Raw genomic sequence first — 19643 nt, 5'->3', positions numbered from 1 at the left:
GCATTAGCATCACCGCAATCCAGGCAGTAAACATTGCCGTCACCACCCAAGGTTTTCCTGTGTCTCTTTGTGTTGTTTTGTTTTTGTGGTAAAAAACGCAGCATGAGAGCTACCCTTTTAACAAAGTTTTAAGCTCGTAACACCTTGTTAACTCTAGGCACTATTTTGTACAAAGGGTCTCTGGAACTTACTCCGCTTGTGTAACTGCAAGTTTCTCCCCATCAAACAACAACCCCTCTTACCCCCTCCCACTGTGCTCTGGGAACCACCCTTCTGTTGTCTACTTCTACGTGTTTGACCGTTTGGGGGCCTGTGTAAATAGAATGACGCAGTCTTTGTCTTTCTGTAACTGACTTACCATAATGCCCCCCAGGGCCATCCACACTGTTGCAAGTATCTATCTCTCATTTTAATGTGGGGCGGCCATCGTCGGCGGCTCCTAGCATCCCTTAGACTGACAAGCCCATCTCTCATTAGCCTTGACTTCCTCATGTGGTATAACTCAGAGGCTAAAGTTCCCCTTCCCACCAGGCGTGAGAATAAGAAGGAACTCAGAGGGTGAGGAGAGAAATCATACTGTCCCCTTAGGCATCTACTTTCATTCCAATAGCCATGGCTTTGGGAATATTAGTTTTAGAATGTAAAATAGTATAAATTAATCTGGTTGAGCATTCTTGAGATCTTGGTTTCACAGAAAGGGCCTTTTGTGAGTCTGTATTATTTTTACTTTCTGATATGTGCTTTTTTGCCAGATAACTACATAGGTTTCTGTGCTCATAAAGAAGGAGGAGACAGAGTTAAAAAGAGGTGAAACCATTTTAAAATCCCTACCATAAGCGACTTGCAGAATTGGGGTTAGAGTTCAGAATTCTTGGTGTGTAAGAGGCATTAACTCAGGTAACCCTAATTTCAAGTATCACTAAATTTTATGTGAACTCTCATGGCATCTATTTTGTGAACAACTCAGGAGTATAAAGAAAAGTCTTTGACCCACTTAACAAGCCAAACTAACTGATGCAAGTAGTGGTTGATGTCCGATGTTCTGTCTCGTGTAGAACTGAACATTTTTAAGGCAAGTAACAAAAGTCAACAAAACACTGAGTCTTAACTACAACTCAGAAGAGCATAACCATTTCATCCAGTGGTGGAACACCTGACTTTGGGCCCAGTGGACCCCAGTGCCTTTGCCTGGGGAGTCACACAGGGGCAGCACTGGGTAGAACCATTACATCTGAGAGTGTGGTTTGTTGGTTTCCATGGTCCTAACTGTCCATCACATGGTCCGTAGACAGTTTGACAGTTTCAGAGGAAATGCAGAGAAATGATTTATTCCCAGACGTTGCTGAATTTGAAAGGTATGATTAATGATCATGTTCTGAAAGACTCTGCTTACTCTGCAAGGGCGGCGGTGGCCCTGTTCTCCTTGCCAGTTTGTCCAGGAAACGGGGTGTAGTTTATCTTGTTTTATTTACGTGTTTTTGTTTACATTCGTTAGATTTCCACATTAGACTCTTACTTTTCTAAGGTGTGATATTCTTGATTCACAGACGTGGATCAGTGGCTCAAAAGTTGTTAACTGAAGCATGAATGTAGTGATGAAAATAGTAAAGCAAGTACCACAACTTAGAATAGCATCGTAAATATAAATAGCGAACAAGGCTTAGATGCAAAAACAGAATGTGATTCTGCATCTGCCGAGATAACTGAATTTTTAAATGTGCTGAAATTTCATAAGCTGGAAAAGAAAAGTGCAAATAAGAACAATGGATGTTTGAAAATCTTGATTTTGTTGAATCAAGCTTCCACTTTCTCTGAAGATTTCAGCACTGTGTCTAATACGAAATTTTGTCAAATAAAGGCAAAGAACCATCAGATTTTCAAGTCATTCTGAAGTATAGTTAACACACTAGAGAGTTTATCATTTTTTTTCAGAACAGTGGTAAAATAATGATTTCCACTAACCAATGTACAAATTTTATTTCTCAAGATGGAGAAAAGGTCATTCAAGATTTTCCTCCTGTAGGGAAAAAAAGCAAAATAGAAAACAAAACCTGTTTCAGTCATAATATAATAGACAAGCTTATAAAATTTAATGATAAATACGATGCTCAGAGCGGAAGTAGTGTGAGCTACTGAAAAAATCTTTTTATCAGAGAACACTGTTGAATGTCGTACAACACCAGTGACATGGTAGCCGGTATTTTTTTAGGGTAACTGAGACCACGGATGGGCAGAGTGTACAAACCTGCTCTTGCCAAGTAGGAAAAAATATCTGAGAAAATAGAGTAAACATATACTGAGATCTTCTGTGCTCTGTGCTTTAGGTTTTCTATTTCATTTTGTATCTCCTAATTCCTATAAAGTGGGCACTATTCTTATTCGCCCTTGGCAGCTTGGAAAATCATAGCTAGCAGAAGGTTAGAACTAGAGCTGAGGTGCTTGACCACTAGGTAATCAACTCCAGAGACTGAACAATGATAATCTGCTGCTTATAGAGAAGAAAAAATGATACTTTTTGTTTATCACTGAAAAATATACCAAAGAGACACAATTCGTTATTTTATCAGAATAACTTGCCAAAATGCATTGGGGTCAGTAATGATGGAAAACCATAGAACAAACATCAATTTCTAAGTGTGCTTTTCCTGCATAGGCTCCCCAGGAAGCAATCTCTGAGAGGGAAATTAGCATCGAGGATGTCTGTTAGGAAGTGCTCTTGGGACTGACATCTATGACGCGGGAGGGGAGGAGGCAGCAGCAGGCAGTGGGGAAGTTGAACAGTGCCTTTGAAGATCTCAGCCAACTTCTTGCAGGGCTCTGGAGAAACAGTGATGGCCATTCAGAATTGTCCTACTTTGAACAACGGAACTGGGTATTTAGATCTTTGCAAAACAGGCACTGAGTGTGGACCACCCGCAGTAGGAGTTGTTACCTTGAGCAGAGGGCTGATGGCTAAGGGTCATCTTTCAACATTGTGTCCATCAGGTGAGTAACTAAGTCCTTTATTCCTGAAGGGGACTCTTTACAGAGAGCGCACAAGAGTGTTTTAAAGAGAAAGAAGCAATGGGTCAGTCCTTTGCTTTTCTGCTCTAGAGTGTTTTGACTGTTGAAAAAGTGATGAACAATTAAAAAAAATTATAATGTGAACTGAGCCAGTTAAGATTCCAATTATTTTCCCATGAGGTATGTAAATCACGTATCTCAGCCATATTCAGTACCTTATGGAATAGCCCAATCTTCAGGGCTGATAACAGCATCCATTTTAGTTGGATTATAAGTATCAGGATTTCTCAAAATGCCAGAGTTATGGTGGAAAGGGCTTAATCACCAACAGTGTGTTTCTTTTCTAACTTTTCCCCCCAAAACTCGGGACCAAAATGCCCACTGAGGTGCAACTGGTATTCATGAAAAACAAAACAAAACCAAACCATGCTCAGTGCCTGGAAGATTCTGCAAAGAGAGGATTTCAAATCCATTTATCATTATTCCCCAGGTTGAAATATTTAGCCTTGGAGCTTTTGAGAATAATGTGCTTTAGTGAAAAGTAGACTATGGTTAAAAAAAATGTCCTGGAGTTTCTGGATCCATGTTTTGTCTGGATACATGGAACTGTTTGAGAGTCCCGCCCCCTCCCCATCCCAAATCGTGAATGGGGTAAGGGAAGAAGTGACGGAATGTGAAAGTAACCAACGGCTGGAAAATATCTATCATCTCCGTGAATGAAAAAAAATCAAGTGTTGTCCCTTCACGGATGAGAAATAATTATCATCTTTATTCTTAGTTTTGAAATATTGTATTTTTAATCAATGTCTTAATTATAAAAATATTTTTAAGATGTACTCAAAATGAGGGTCCTGACCACGTGCCAAATGTTGAATGAGGGAGCTACAGATATAAAACCATCGAGAGGCACCATGTGATGCAAAGAAGACCAGTTATTAGGTTACAATTCTGATTTTACTACAGTAGAGCTTTGTGACTCGGGCTCATTATTTACCTTTCTGGGCCTAGGGACTTTCATCTGTAAAATAAAGGGGCTTGTTTACATCAGTTTCTCAGCTTTGGCAATATTGGCATTTAGGGCCAGATAATTAATTCATTGTTGAGGGGAGGGAGGTTTGCTAATGCCTTGAAGGGTGTTTAGTAGCATCCCTGGCCTCTGCCAACTAAAAGTCAGTAGCACCCCCTCTCTCTCCCTTTCATTGTCAAAAACACAAATGTATTGGGCATTGTCAAATTTTCCCTGGGGGACAAAATGGTCCCTGGTTGAGAATCACTGGTTTACAATTCTGTCAATTTTTTGAACTGTCCCTGACATGTGTCTTTCAGAACCAGTACTTAAGGATGTGGGCCATTCTCAATTTTTCCCGATGGCAGATGATACTAAAATTAAGAATTTGCCCCTGAAAGCATGGCTTAAGGAACAGTCAAGGATGTGGATACATCAAGGATACATCATTTCACTGAAACCTGCTACCAAAACTCTTAAAGATCCACAGATCAGAGTACTTCCTAGCCAGAGATTCAGGGTCACAGATCTTATCAATGAAACCAGAAGCCCCTAGGAAACAAGGGCCTCGCCATTCAGCCACCTCAGCAGGACCTAAAACTAGCGAAGAGATTATCCACGGTTGATCTCGGCAAAGAGAGGTGACAAGGGGTGTCAGAGCCAATACCCTCTGACAAGAAACACATGATAAAGCCACTCAGCTGAATCTGCATGCTACCATTTTCATGGACGCATGGGATGAGTCTGAGGGCAGAGCCAGACACACAGAGGGTGACCCTGAACACTGAGGGGATGGCTGAGAGCCACAGAAACCTGACACCTAAAGACCCCTGACCAACTGGGTTTTAAAACTGCTTTCCACCAGGGTCTACTCTTCATGCTTCATTTTACCCCTTTTTGGTAGCAGAATGTCTATACCTGTTATCTTATGCATGTCCCAACATTGTACGTTAGGAGCAGATACCTGATTCTTTAATTCCGTAGACCCGCAGATGGAGAGAAAGTGTGGTCAGGAGCTTCAGCAGCACTTGATTTAAATGGTTATCTCAATGTTTCAATGGGATTTTGGGTCTTTGGCTGATGAGAGTTCTGGATGTTGAGTTGATACCATGATGGAATGGAACCCTTAGAGACCTTGAGAGTGTATGAATCTATTTTGCACTTGGGATCCATGTGAATCTCTGCATGCTAGAGCATGGGCTGTAGTAGGCAGAATCCTAACCTGCCATCTTCCTCCCTCAAATATGTCCCACCCAAGTCCTTGGAACTTGTGAGTATGATGAGACATCACTTCCATGATTATATTATGTCATATGGCACAGCTGACCGTAAAATGAGGAGATTTATAAGTGGGCCTAATCTGGTCCCATGAGCCCTTGTAAGCAGAAGAGGAAGGTTAAAAGCACAGGAAAAGTCCCTGTACCATTGCTCATTTGAAGGTGGAGGAGAGAAAAAAAATGTGAGTGGCCTTAGGAAGCTATGAGAAGCCCTGATCTGACAGTCAACAGAGAAATGTGGGTTTCAGTCCTACAACTTCAAGGACTGGATTCTGCCAGCCTAAATGAGCTTGGAAGTAGATTCTTTCCCAGAGCCAATAGATAAGAATCCGGGCTGGCTAACACCTTGTAATACCCCTAGCATAGAACTCTGTTGAACTCTCTTGGACTTATGATTTATAGAACTTAGTGTTTTAAGCTAAGTTTACAGAAATCTATTATATGATAATGGAAAATAAATGTACATGCTAAATGTGAAAGAGCTGCTGAAAGATACAATTTGAAGAGAAAAAATAGTAATAGCATATTAGAAGATATTAATGCAACACACAACTTTCTAGAGCTTAAAAACATGAGTTCTCCAAGATATTGTACAGAGAAGAATTAAAATGGAGGATGGCCAGCTTTCAAGCATAAAAGTATATGTAGCCTATAACATCAAAGGAATAAATATCCTCAAGTAAATACAAATGAATGGAAATAATGACAAAAATACAGGCAAAAAGGAAAAAGAAAAATGCTAACAAAGGAAAATTTAGGGAAAAAATGCAAAGTAAAAAATGATGAACTAAAATTATAAAATTAGAGAAAGAATTATGAGACATTATATGTATAATCCTAAGGGAACAAATTAAAAAAAAACTTGTGTGGAAAGGATAACTTTATCGCAAAATATAATCTACCTCAAATGACCCCAGTACAGAGAGAATACATGAACTAAAGTTTTCATAGGAGAAATGTATACAAAGTTGTAAAAGATCTTCATCATGAAAAAGCACCAGGTCCAGATAATTTTACAGAAAAATCTCACCAAATCTTTATAAAAGAGGTGATCCCGGTGCTACTTGAAATGTTGTTGAATAAACAGGGAGAAGGAAAACTTCGAAATTCTTTTAAAGAAACAAGTAGATGTACATTAACATTTGATAGAGATTTCTCAGAAAGAAAACCATACACTAATCTCACCAATGCGAAAATCTTTTAAAAACAGATTATGTAGGAGGCACTAATGAAAAATCTTTTACAAACATGGACAGATTACAACAATACCTTAAAATAATACATCATTGCCAAGTGGGGTTTATTGCAATCTTAAAAAATGTATACATTATCTATGAATAGATTATTAAATATCTAAACAACTCATCATATTAATAGATCAGAGGAAACCCCAGGATTATTTCCATAGGTGTTTAATAGACACTTTACAAAATTTAACACCCATTTTTGATAAAACCTATCAATTAAACAAGAATCTTAGATAGTTTTATACTATAATTACATATACATATGTATAATCTCTGAAACCTGCCTCTGAATGCTGATACTTTAGAAGCATTCTTGTTAAAGTGAGGAACAAGGTAAGGTTGCCCAATATGGCAAATACAGTTTAACACTGTTTTAGAACTATGAAGCAAAAAAATTAGATGGGAAGGAAATTAGATGCATAAGAATTAAAAAGAAAGAGTAACCTTTTGAAATTGCATATCTGGGAAACTTAAAAGAATTATGCAAAAACAATTACAAACAAAAGATAGTTTAAAAAAGCAGGATGTGAAGGTAATTCACAGAAATCAATACAGCTTTGTATACATAAAAGTTAGATGCTGTAATGAGAGAAAAGATCCAATTAAAATTACAACAAAGAAAATGAGATACCTTGTCATAAACCTAAGAAATGTACAAAAGTTAAATATGAAAAAACTTAAAAATATCCCTCAGGCCCTAAATTACATTTGAACAAGTTGGAAAAACTTCCAATGTTCTTAGATAAGCAGACTCAGTATCATAAAGGCAGTAATTCTTCCTAAGCTATTTTATAAATTTAACACAATCCTCATAAAATAGTAAGAAAAATTATAATGATGCTACCCAAGTTGATTTGAAATTTTACTTGGAAAAGTAAAGAAGCAAACATAGGTAGAGAAACATGGAAAAATAAGGGTCTCAGTGGTGGAGCTGATGACTTACCTTGTCACACGGTCTTGTGTGGAGTAAGCCCCTCATGTGAGTCTGACAGTGGCACCTGCATAGGCAGGTGGGATGTCACCCAGAAATGACCCCAATGCACACGGCAATTTGATGTTACATATCTGTAGGGAAAAGTCAGTCTTCCTAATGAATGATGTCCAGACATCTGAAAAAAGTTGTAATTAAATCCGTACCTCACTCCATACACCAAGATATATTCCAAACTGACGGAAGATCTAAATGTAAAATTCCAAAGCATACAACTCTTGAAAGCAGGCATGAATGAATCTCTTATACATTGAAGGTAGGGATGCTTACCAGCTGTGACTCAAAAATCTATAAGCAATTTACAATAATTAGCTTCAATTACATAAAAAAGAAAAAAGGCACCATACACAAAGTAATAAAAGAAATATTTTCAATTTACACAAAGGGCCATAATCACTACAATATAAATAGCTACTACAGTTGAGTGGGGAAAGACTAGTAACCCAACAGAAAAATGGAAAAAATATATGAAAAGTAATTCTCAAAAAATAATTTAAATGACCTTTAAATATGAAAAGATCATTAATCTAATTCATAATAAGAAGAATATAAATTAAATTATCGTTTCTCATGTGTCAGTTTTACAAATATCTAAAATATGAAAATATAGAACTTAGGCAAGGTTATGGGGAGACAACCACTTTATATATTCTGTGGAGTGTGATGCTGTGCAACCCCTTTAGAGGGGCACTTTGTTATATCTAGAAAACTTACAGATGCGTGTATCCTTTTCCCAGCAATCTCACTCCTAGGAATCTAATAATAAAAGAAAAAATAAGAAATGACATGCTCAAGATTATTCACTGTGACATTTTTTATAGTAGCAAAAAAATTGAAATCAACCCCAATGTTCATCATTTGAAGACTGGTTGAATAAATTAAGGTACATTCATACGATCTAACATTGTGTGACTATAAGACAAAAAATGAGGAAGGTTTTTATATACTCACGTGGCTTGAGAACCAAGACATAATTTAAAGGAAAAGAGCTAAGCACAAGGAAAACATAAATTATATGCTTCTTTTTGTGCAAGATAAAGGGTTAAGTATACAAATGCAAATGTAAATATATTTTAAAAATACTAGAGAATTAACTAAAAATAAATAAAAACAATTCCCCATAGGGAAGGAAACCATAGAATGAGGAGTGACAGAAATGTGGCTTCTCTGAATGCAATCAGTTATATGACTTTGACTTTGAAATCAAGTGAAGGTCTTACCTACTCAAAATTTAGAGTCCTATGAAGAAGAAAGCAACTCCTAAAGACTGAAGAAATTACAAACACCTGTTATTAATAGAGGTCTAGGAAGAATGTTTTCTCACACATTGATGGTGGGAATTAAAACATTTTGGGGAAGCACGCTGCCTGGCAATATTTATTAAAATGTAGTATTTGTGTGTGGGAGCACATGCCCACTGACCTAATGTTCCACTCCTGGGAGTGTGTGCCAGAGAAGTAAAAACATCCAAGACATATGGACGTGATGTTTATTACAGTACAAATCTGGAAGCAAAGTTTTCTGTTCTTGTGAGAATGACTGACACAATCATTTTGTATCTATACTATGGAATGTCATACAGTATTAAAGAAAATGAATTGGAACTGTACTAGGATGTGTAGAGGAATTCATATGAAAACATTTGAATGAGAAAGATAAAATACAGATAAGTGTGATTAATATATTTTTGTAAAACAAGCAATGAGGAAAAACTATAGATATGTGTGTGTGATTATGTAATCATGAGGATAATATGTAGTACTGCATAAGAATAGCAATTACCTGTGTAATTAGGGCAAATGTTAGAAAATGGAGGGCCAAGCAACATAATGAGGGCAACAAAACTGCTTTAAAATGGACAAAAGCAAAGCTTATGTATATTTGCACAGTTTGAGTCCATTTTGCTTTTCTGTAAAATTACATACATTTGACTATGTGAGGAAACAGGCCAACATTTAGGAAAAGTCATGCAGTTATTAATCTTAGAAATGGTATGCATAATTAATGTTGACTCAAACCTTTGAAGAGAAACAAAAGAGCATGAGAAGAAAGAACAAAGGAAAAACGATCAGGACTGGAAGAGTCTGGAGGAAAGAGAAATAGGAAGCATGCAGGACGTAGGAGGCTTGAACAACAAATACTCCAGAGGGCCCATGTCAGCTTCAGGTCACAGCTCCTGGCCTGGAGATGTTAATCTCTGCTCAGTTGTATCTTCTTCAGCAAAGCCTTCCTCTTGACTCAAGCAGAAATGGTTGCTTTCTTGTCAATGCCACCTGCTGTCTAGGGGTATCTGAAAATATCTCATTGTGTTGTAATTCTATCCTTTTACTTTCTCTCCTTTGATATTTTTGTAGTCTTTGTTATTAACATCTTTGAAAGCTCAACCTTTATGTCAATATCTTTCACATAGAAAGCATTGTAAAAATATTTATCAAAAGAATTAAGTTCAGTGGATAAGGTTAAACCTAGGTCTTCTTTCTCTAAGGCTACTTTGCTGCCCTGAAAGGAACTTAATGTTATGGAATGGGGATTCCATTTGAAAGTTTTGAAGCACTTGTTTGCAATATCTCAAAAGAGCAGAGACGCTTTCCTGGGAAGTGAAGATCGGAAATATGCAGGAAGGAGACAAAGGGTGAGACAGGCTTCTGCCCTGTTCTTTAGTCTGTGTTGCTGTTAATCTATGTGTAAATTAACTTAGCAGAGCAGCTAAACTATTTGTTTTCCTATTTAGGAAATAAGACTGGAAGAAGGGCTAAAGTTTATTCCCCTTGGTTATAGCATTTGCAGGCTCCGAAAGAGAGAATTTAGGGAATTGAGACAAAAGCAGTCTCTTCCACCCTAAGAGTCCCAAGAAGTGAAGCACCTCTTCTTTAACAAAGGCCTGGGCCATAGGAAGCTGGATGCTCCCTTTCTGCTTTCCGTCTCTTCACTGTGCTTTCTGTCCCCGTGCTCAGTCTAAATTCTGTTTCTGCGTCAGACATCCTCTCTCTCCTAGAGGAAAAGCACTCACCTAGCACTGTGCAAACGCTTTCCCATCATCTCCCTTTTACTCTTCTCATTCTTTATTAAAACTGCACGCTTTGGGGCTTAAATTGCCCACATGTGGTCTTAATTTACTCTAAAAATACTGAATCTATTCAACAGTTTGGAATTATAGGAGCAGGGTGGTAAAATGGGTGCCTTCCCATTTTAGGGATCTATGTGTATAATTATCTCTAAGCAGTAAAATCTTGTATCTTTGTACCATCAAGTGGTAAGTTCCTTCTGTGAAGGTGGAAGTGTAAGAAAAATGTTATGTTTTTATATCTATGTATCAATGGGATTTTGATGATATCTATCTCATTATAGAGAGGTCTTATATATTACATTATATATTTCCATAGTGTAATATACATATATATTATATACATCCACATGCAGATATATATGTAATATATCTGTATATGAAACAATCTGTGTAGATCTAGATCTAGATCTATTTATTTATCAAGAGAGAATGAATAAGGAATTGGCTCACATAATTATCAGGGCTGAGAAGTCCCAAGATTTGTAGTCATCAGGCTGGAGACCCGGGAGAGCGGGCGGTGTGGTTCCAGTCTGCCCGAAGGCCTGAGGACTGGGAGAGCTGCTGGTGTAAGTTACAGCTGAAGTCAGGAGAGGACTGGTGTCCCATCTCAGCTAGTAAGGCAGGTAAATTTCCCTCTCACTCAGTCTCTTTCTTTTCTTCAGGTCTTCAGTTGATTGAAATGACCAAACCCCATGAGGGAGGGGAGGCTGCTTTGCTCAGTCTGCCAACCCCAATGTTCATCCGATCCCACTACAGCCTCACAGATTCACCCAGAAAAATATTTGATCTAATGTCTGGACACCTTGTCAAGGGGCCCAGCCAAGTAGACACATAAAATTAACTATCTCACCATATGAACCCGAGCACACTCTTTTGAAAAATATCCTTTGCACACATGGCTAGAACAGTAAAGGTATTTGATTTCCCTTAAGTAGCTCTCATAAGAGATATTAGATATTGCAAACATGGGCTGGCAAGCCACTCTTGTGGCCTGAAATTGTCGTGAGCAATCAATTGTGTATTACGGGTACAACTTATTTCTTCTATTGTTTGGATTGGAGCTCAACATAAATCCTCATTTGGCACGATGTTGGTATAGTTCCAGTTTCTACTATTAGGTAGATCAATTGTTCTTATTTAGAAATGTTTGATGTAACAATTTTCTAAAATAGTTTTTAATAAATTATCTGTCTGACAGTTTTTTTCTCACCAAGGTAATTAATTTTATATTTTCACCCCATCATTAAATATTTTAAATATGCAAATCTGTTGGCTTTTAGTACTGTCTATTATAGTAGTGCCAAAAAAGCCTGCAGAATAATCTTGTTTTCAGAGATTTTTCTTCACAAGCTCCCTTAACAGGGTATAATTTGCATAAAATAAGCTTAAATTGATTACATATTTCTGGTGAGATTTTCTATTTCGCGACACCGGAGCCGGGAGAAGGCATCTGTGTGTAACCCCTTGCCGGTTGTCCTCCCTCTGGTGAGATGGCTGTCTGCCACTCCGAGCCCACAACAATGTGCGGGAGTCAAGGAATCATTTGTCAATGTTCCTTTTAACACTGTGGTTATGCATTCCATGAGTTTTAAGCTTGTGCGTAGCTGGTTAGCATGCTTCATCCAAATAAAGACAAGCAAGGGGGAAAAAAAAAGAAAAGAACCGAGCTTTCATAACTGATCTTCCAAAGCCTGCGCTTCACTGTAGCGGCACTTGGGGTGCACAAGACAGGGATCTGGAAAATGTTTGTGTGGACTCTGGGGGCAAATCGCAATGGAAATTATTCATTCAGCACCCAAGGGTCCATCCAAAGTTCTAAAGCCCGTACACTTGAAGACATTTCCCCTGCCTGCTCAAGAAAATCATAAACATCCCCTTCCTTCAACAATATGCAGTCAACAAATATTTATTGAGTGTGCCCAAGGCCTAGATGCTTGACTAGAGAGGCACAAGACAGAGAAAAATAAAACCTCCTTCTGCCCTTTGGAGCCTCCAGTATAATAAGGGAGACACAGTAACTAAATAATCACAGCGAATGTAGGATTACAAACCGAGACAGAATGCAAAAAGACAGAGCTGCAAAGTGACTCAAGCCAACTTGATAACTCGCAAGGGTAAGGTTATTTACGGCGCCTCCAAAAATGAATTTTGCCCAGGTCTGCAGTTCTCCCCATTCCCTCCTGACGACCAGGTGTCAGTGACAGTGACAGTGGGCCTCAGATGCAATTCTGTCCCACAACTGATTATCAGTCAGCTTGCATCCAAACAGGAAAAAAGAGGCATTCACACATCCTGATCTGTAAGCTCGATGAAGTTACAGCCTTCAGTCCTTAAATGTAGGCAGCATGGCCCAGGGTGGGAGCTGAAGGCTGCGTGCCCAGCTTTCTCTCAGGGAGGCTGCTGCCACTGTCCCCCACCTGCACTTTGAGCAGCAAGGTTTTAGACGCTCCTTTAAAAGTCCCCCTTGGAATAATGGGACAGCGTTCCAGCAGCAGGATGCAGGTGTCGGCAGCCTTTGTACACATCTGGATCCAGAACCAGATGGGCTCCTAAGCCTCGGGCACACTTTGGAGGAGTTTGTGCTACTGGACTTTCTCAGTCTTTTACCTTATTTCTGCAGAAGCAAGAGAGGTTATATGAAATTTCTAGCCAATTCACATTTTTAAAATGCCACTCATAAAACAATGAAAAATATTTTAAATGCAATTATCTGATTTTCAGACCCTCTGGTGGATTAAAGACGGAAATAAGTGAAGCCTTTGTGTAGCTGCCTCTGAAGTGTAGTTTTTTGTTTTTTTTTTTTTTAGTTATAGCTTTAAATGTGAACTACACCTTCAGTGTGTATTTTAAATTAAGGTCTTTCAACTATGCATTAAACACCCTCAAGATGGAGGTCAAGATGTACAAACACACTGTTTACGCTAAAGTGTTTATAAGTAATTTGTGGACAACATAGATTGCCTATAACTGGGTTCTATGCAGGAGCAGATTAAAGAGCAATGGCCCAGACTGGGAGTGGCTTCCTTGGGAAGAGCTGAAGTCTATGGGATGAGGAGGGGCTGCCTTGGAGGTGAGAGCGTCCCAGCCAAAGGGAATAGCATGTGCAAAGCCCGGCTCCACAACAAGAGAGGTGGTACCTTCTGGTGTACCGCCACGGATGATTCTATAGGTCACAGCAAGCCTCCCAGGGTGGACAAAGGAACACAGCCCTTGGGTCTTAGAGGCTCGGTCCTGGAGTGTACTTGGTGGCCACAGTCACAGTTGCTCCTGTGATTAAACTGTAAAACCGACCTTCCTGGTAAATCAATCTTGTCTTCTGCCTCACTGTGCCCTAGTTAACACCTAGGCAATTGGTGCTCTTCTTGCTGCTAAGAAATCGCCTGAGGCTTCTGAAAGAGAAATTCACTGTGTCAGCTAAGAAAACCAAGTACTGTTCAAGGAAAATTGTCTGTTAGCAATATAAACCTTTGCATTTGATTCAAGGGATGCTTTTGTATCTTACAGTAATTCACGTGACTCAGTGATCTCACCTATAAGTGGGACTAATCAACAAAACAAACAAGCAAGCAAAATATAACCAGAGACATTGAAATAAAGAACAAACTGACAGCAGTCAGAGGGGAGGGAGAAGGGGATAATGGGGGAGAAAGGGGAAGGGTTTTCAGGAACAACCATAAAGGACACAGGGACAAAACCAAGGAGGGGTAGGACCGAAAGTGGGAGGTGGGGATGGCTGGGGTGAGGGGAAGTTGTGAGGGTGGGATGGAGACAGCTGTACTTGAACAACAATAAAAAAAGCAAAAGCAAAAAACAAAAATACAAAACTTGATGATAAATAAGAATTATTTTGGTGTATCCTACTGAAGGTGAGTCCATGCTATGCTTGTAAAAGGAGGGGCTGGGAAAGGGACCCTGTGGGCAGAGTTAAAGATTTTATTTGTTGGAAAAACTAATGAGCATGTTTGAAGATGAAAATTCATCATCTTAAGAATTATATTTTAACCTCAAGAGGCAACACGAGTGAATGAACAAGTATGTCTGATTTGGATGTATATATACACACACACATAATATTCACTTTTAACTGAAGATAAATGTCCAGACTAAGGTGAGTGGCACCAAGAACAGGAAGAACTCTTGTATATACATACCTTATCTCCACCAGTCCACATGGTGCTGTGGGTTGTAAATTATCTTATAGTAACTTTAGTTTAAACATACACTCACCTTTGACTGTGTGAGGATTTATTGGCTTAAGTGATGAGCTCGTTAAAGAGAAAGTTGTGCTGGTTGAAATGCTAATCCTACTGCTTGGCTTTGAATGCCATTGACCCCAAGTTGTGTCTAGTGGGGTAAAATGCATGTGTGTGCTCTGTGATCTGTTCTACCACCTCCTGACTCTGCTCTGTTATCTCCATGGCCTTGACCAGGCTGCTTCAGAACTGGTACGGGCTAGAAATAGAAACTGCTTCAAAAAATGCTTAGATAAACTTATGGATGGGCCATGCAATTAATTATGAAGGGAGGCTGGCATGGTTTGTGTTACCTCCCTAGCCTTTTCATGGTTGAGATCAGAGGCCATAAATACGCTCTCCTGCCAAACTGCTCTTTGAGACAAAAAGGATAACTGCATGGCCTGACCTAATGAGTGTAATGAACATTTTTATGACCTTTTAAATCACCTTCTATTTTTAAGAAAGGGAGCAAACTCGTAATATCTTGGGTAGGTTTGCTTCAGCGTTTAGACTAAGTCTGCTTGGGGGAATGGCTCATTATAACTGAGCAAGGCAGGCTACGGTCTTGAAAGGCAGGGCGCCCAACATTGCCAAGTTGAAAATATGGCTTGAGTCACAATGTAAATGTGCAGGATTGAAATGATTTGGTAGTTATGTGGCTTTTTTATAGTCATAAACCTTAAAAAGTAGTTGTGAAGGTGTCTGATGGGTGTATAGGAGTTCAGTATCCCATTCTACTTTTATATATATGACATTTTCCATAATAAACCTTTTAAAGTAATCGTTAATAAAGCCATTATTGCATACAGGGGCTGTAAAAGGGCATGTTTGGCCTTATCAATTTGTACCTAAATCTGATATAATTTAGTCACGTTTAGCCCTTGACCACTCAAGAGGCCATGGGGAAACATAGACTTGAAATGCAGACATCACAGATTCCAGGGCTATCAAGGGTTCAGCAAGAGCACAGAGTGGATGCTGCCAAGATCAAGGAAAACGAGAGGTGAGAGAAATCATCTGGCCACCCAGGACGGGCACAGCCAAGTCTCTGCTAGGGTTCAGGCTGGAGACCCTAGAAACTGAAAATAACCAGAGATGTGAGGGATTAGGTGGAAATAAGCAGAGATTGCGAGGTGGTCTCAGGCTCTTCCTCCCATACGGGAACTTAGTACATTGCACTGAAGTTCCTCATGGCGTGAGAAGCACTAAATGCGTGGAATCAAGACCTATTCTTCAACCCCACTGAGTCTTACAAGAATGTGTTCCCTTTAGAGTCACAGACAAGGACAGACATTAGTAATTCTCCCAGCCTGAACATCCCCTAAGGGTTTTACAGAGATGATGGAATTAGTAAGCAAAACACATTTTTTAAATAAATAAGTAAAAGAATCCCACTTCTTCTAAAATCCCAGCACAAATTCAAGATGTTAGATGCTAAAAGAGAGTTACCACCTTTGGTTATTGTACTTCCTCCAATTCCCGACTTTAGCCTGTCTCTCTGATGTAGGAAATAGATTTATTTCAGATTTTGGCAGATTTATTTCAGATCTTTCTGACAAGTGCTGAAAACGCCTCAGTTCCGGGGCTGTTTATAATCTTACTCTTTTATCCTCATGTATGTCTTCTAGTCAGGCATCCACTGGGTTTTTCTTGTTCCAGGCAGAGCAATAGGCCTGGGGATAAAATTCTGAATGACATAGAATTGTTGCTCCCAAGTGCTTATGGATTTGTCCTAATGATGTCTTTTGGGCAGTTTCAACGTTGTCAAAACAGAGGATGCTCTTTGCTAGAAGGATGCCTCTGTGGTCTGTGTCAGGGCCTGTCATCGCAGGTCCCCTGCTCTCACCATTACCTTCATTAGGTCAAGAGAAGAGGGCAAGAGAGTCCAAAACAAGAAACACCACACATTCTGCTTTACATGACTGCCCCTATCACATTTTTTATTTTATGGTTTTTTGTTTTGTTTTGTTTTGTTTTGTTTGCTTGTTGATTTGTTCTGTGCTTCAGGTGGCTGAGTAAGTTTACAGAACTTAATCTGGCTGAGATCAGAGATGATACAAACTCACCTGCATGGGGCAGCCTGTTATTTGCAGTGAGGAGAGGGGTCTGGCATACCTCTCCAGTCTCTCTGGATCTTTCTATAAACAGATGTTTTCTGCTTCGATAATCTTCCCAGTGCAGCTGTATGAAATTTCTGTGTTCTGTTGGCTTACATTTCTCTGATGCGTTCTTATAGGATCTCCTTCCAGAGTGAGTTATATCCTTCAAACCAAGAAACATGTTTGGCAAGCTGCAAATTGAGGCTGAGACCGTTTTATCTAGAGTACTGAATATATTCCTAGGTAGTATTTATCCAAAGTTTTCTTTCCACTTTCACGGCCAGTCTTGTCCAGCTGTAACAGCAGTAGCAAGTTGCTTGGTCATCAGCAAATAGAGACACTGTTGTCAGGGAAGATGTTAGATTTAGAAGACTAGAACCAGTTATTGAGACAACGTTCCTCTTTAAGACAATCTTATCAGCTTCCCTTTCAAGCAAGGACCAGAAATAGGAATGATATACATTCTAATTTGACGGAATCACTCAAACATTTTCATTTCTAGGTCAGAGAGTTTTTTTACACTTTCTTTTTTTTTTCTTTTTTAGTAACTGCATTGTCCTTTTCAGTTTAGCTTTCAATAAGTTCCTGGATTTGGAGGAAAGGGGCACTGAATTGATATGGGAAGTAACAAACGGCTTTGTATTTTTTGGATCTTGCCTTTCTAGAAATAATAAAGGCAAGGTGTTTTCATTTCACAATCACAGCTGGTGACCCTGGGTTTCTGCTTGCTTTTGATAATCATTTCTTTGTATTCACCTGGAGTGCTGGGCTGTATCAATAATATTAATAATTGTTGTAACCACTTACTTATTTTATACTATAAGCTGGTCACTGCCTGAGGCACTTCCCATACATCCCTTTTCTCAATCCTTATAGTCAACCTTGATATTATTATTATCATGACTTTACATACCAGGAAACTGAGGCACGGAGAAGTTAAGAAACTTGCTCAAGGTCACATATCTTTGTATTGTCTTGTGTGTTTAAGCCTCATGGCAATCAAAATTACTTGTAGTCTCTCTTGAAATGTCCTCTTCACTCAATGCGTGCTCGTAATGTACTTTATACAATTAACTCAGGAATTGCACTAGTGAGGATGGAAGTAGGGGTACACCAAAAGAGCCAAGGCTGGGCAAACTAACTTTTCTGAGCTTTCCTTCTTTATTCAGAAAAACAAACAATCATGTTTACCTTTTAAGAAAGTTTTCCGTTTATCTAAATTCTGATACTTCCTATTACATACCAGAAGCTCAGTTATGGCAGGCCCCTTTTCTTCCTATAATAATTGTGGTCTATGTGTTTTCTTTCTTCTAGACTCCGCCCACTTAATCCTAGTGGAGGAGGGTTGGGCGTGGCCAAAGCTGCATAAATCAGAGTATCTCTGTCCCCTAACCTCAGTGGTTGATATAGAGAAAGACACATACCTGAAGCTCCACCAATCAAAATAATCCCCAGGATTTTCCAGACTGAAGTCGGTGGGAATGACTACCATTTTCCTCAAGAGTCATGGACTTTTTAGGATGTAAATTCAGAGATGGCTTCTGCAGCCATAGTCCCCTTTGTACAGGCAAGTTAACATGTTTGAAGATGGGCTAAGCCAATAAAGAGAGAAATACAGAGATAAGTGGTAGAAGGAGGAAGAGAGAAAGACAGTGTTCAGACTTCTTTCTGGTCCCTAGATCTTGCCATTCTTAGGGCTACCTTCACACATTTTCTTTAAATCAATAATTTACTCCAACTATTTTCTTAACCCTACCACTCAGAAATTTGAAGATTTTCAATATCATCTTTCTATAATTACATCCAGGGGAAAACTGAATACATATGATGTTGGGGAATTACTTCCAGATAATATCGGGATGGGGGAGTGGATGAGGGTGTAGATGGGGTAACACTGGCCCTGGGTTCATGGTTTTGTGGAGATGTGTGGCAGGCATGTGAAGGTTTATTATACTGTTTTGTTTAGTTTTTGTATGCGTGAATATAGATTCTTCATAATATACGTTTAAACTATCAAACAAACAAAAGCAACAACAATGCTAAAAAAACACAAACCAGGCCATGAAACTTGAGTCTCATGTTCCAAAAAAGATTAATATGACGTAAGAACAGTTCCTAAAGGATAAAGAGGAAAAGTCCTTTTGGTGCTTGAGGGAGAAGGCTGAAAGAGAGGAAGGAGCACAAGACAAGGGGTCTGTACAAGATAGTCTGACTCCCTTCCTGGGTTGAAATTTGAAAGGCGTAGAGAATAAGATTGGAAAAGAAGCCTAAGAAAATAGGTTTTTTGTACTTTTTCAATTTTTCTTTTTAGATGCACCACCCTTGGAGGGGTCTGGAGCAGCGCAGTAATGTGGTTTGGGGACGCATCTCATTATTCACCCATTTATTTATTCATTTGCTTATTCATTCATTTGGGAAATATTATCTGATTCAGGAAGCAGAAAGCCTTGCTAATGCAGTATCTGGCATGTAGGTAGTGCTCAATAAATATTTGTTGAATTAATAAGTGGAAAAAGGGATATGCTATAAAGAAACAGCTTTAATTACGGGACTCTTTTGACATTACATCAATATTCAATCTTCTACATTTGGAACCTGCCAGAGTCTCGGCTGCAGATTCTGTTTCGAAGGCCAGGAACACATCACCATGGAAATTTTGCATAGACATCCACAGCTTGAAATGCGTTCTAAGTGACAGTGTTTGAAACCTCTAAATCA

Source organism: Desmodus rotundus, chromosome 2 (genome assembly GCF_022682495.2).
Source record: "Desmodus rotundus isolate HL8 chromosome 2, HLdesRot8A.1, whole genome shotgun sequence".
In the NCBI taxonomy this organism is placed as follows: domain Eukaryota; kingdom Metazoa; phylum Chordata; class Mammalia; order Chiroptera; family Phyllostomidae; genus Desmodus; species Desmodus rotundus.
This window is presented reverse-complemented; position numbering follows the sequence as displayed.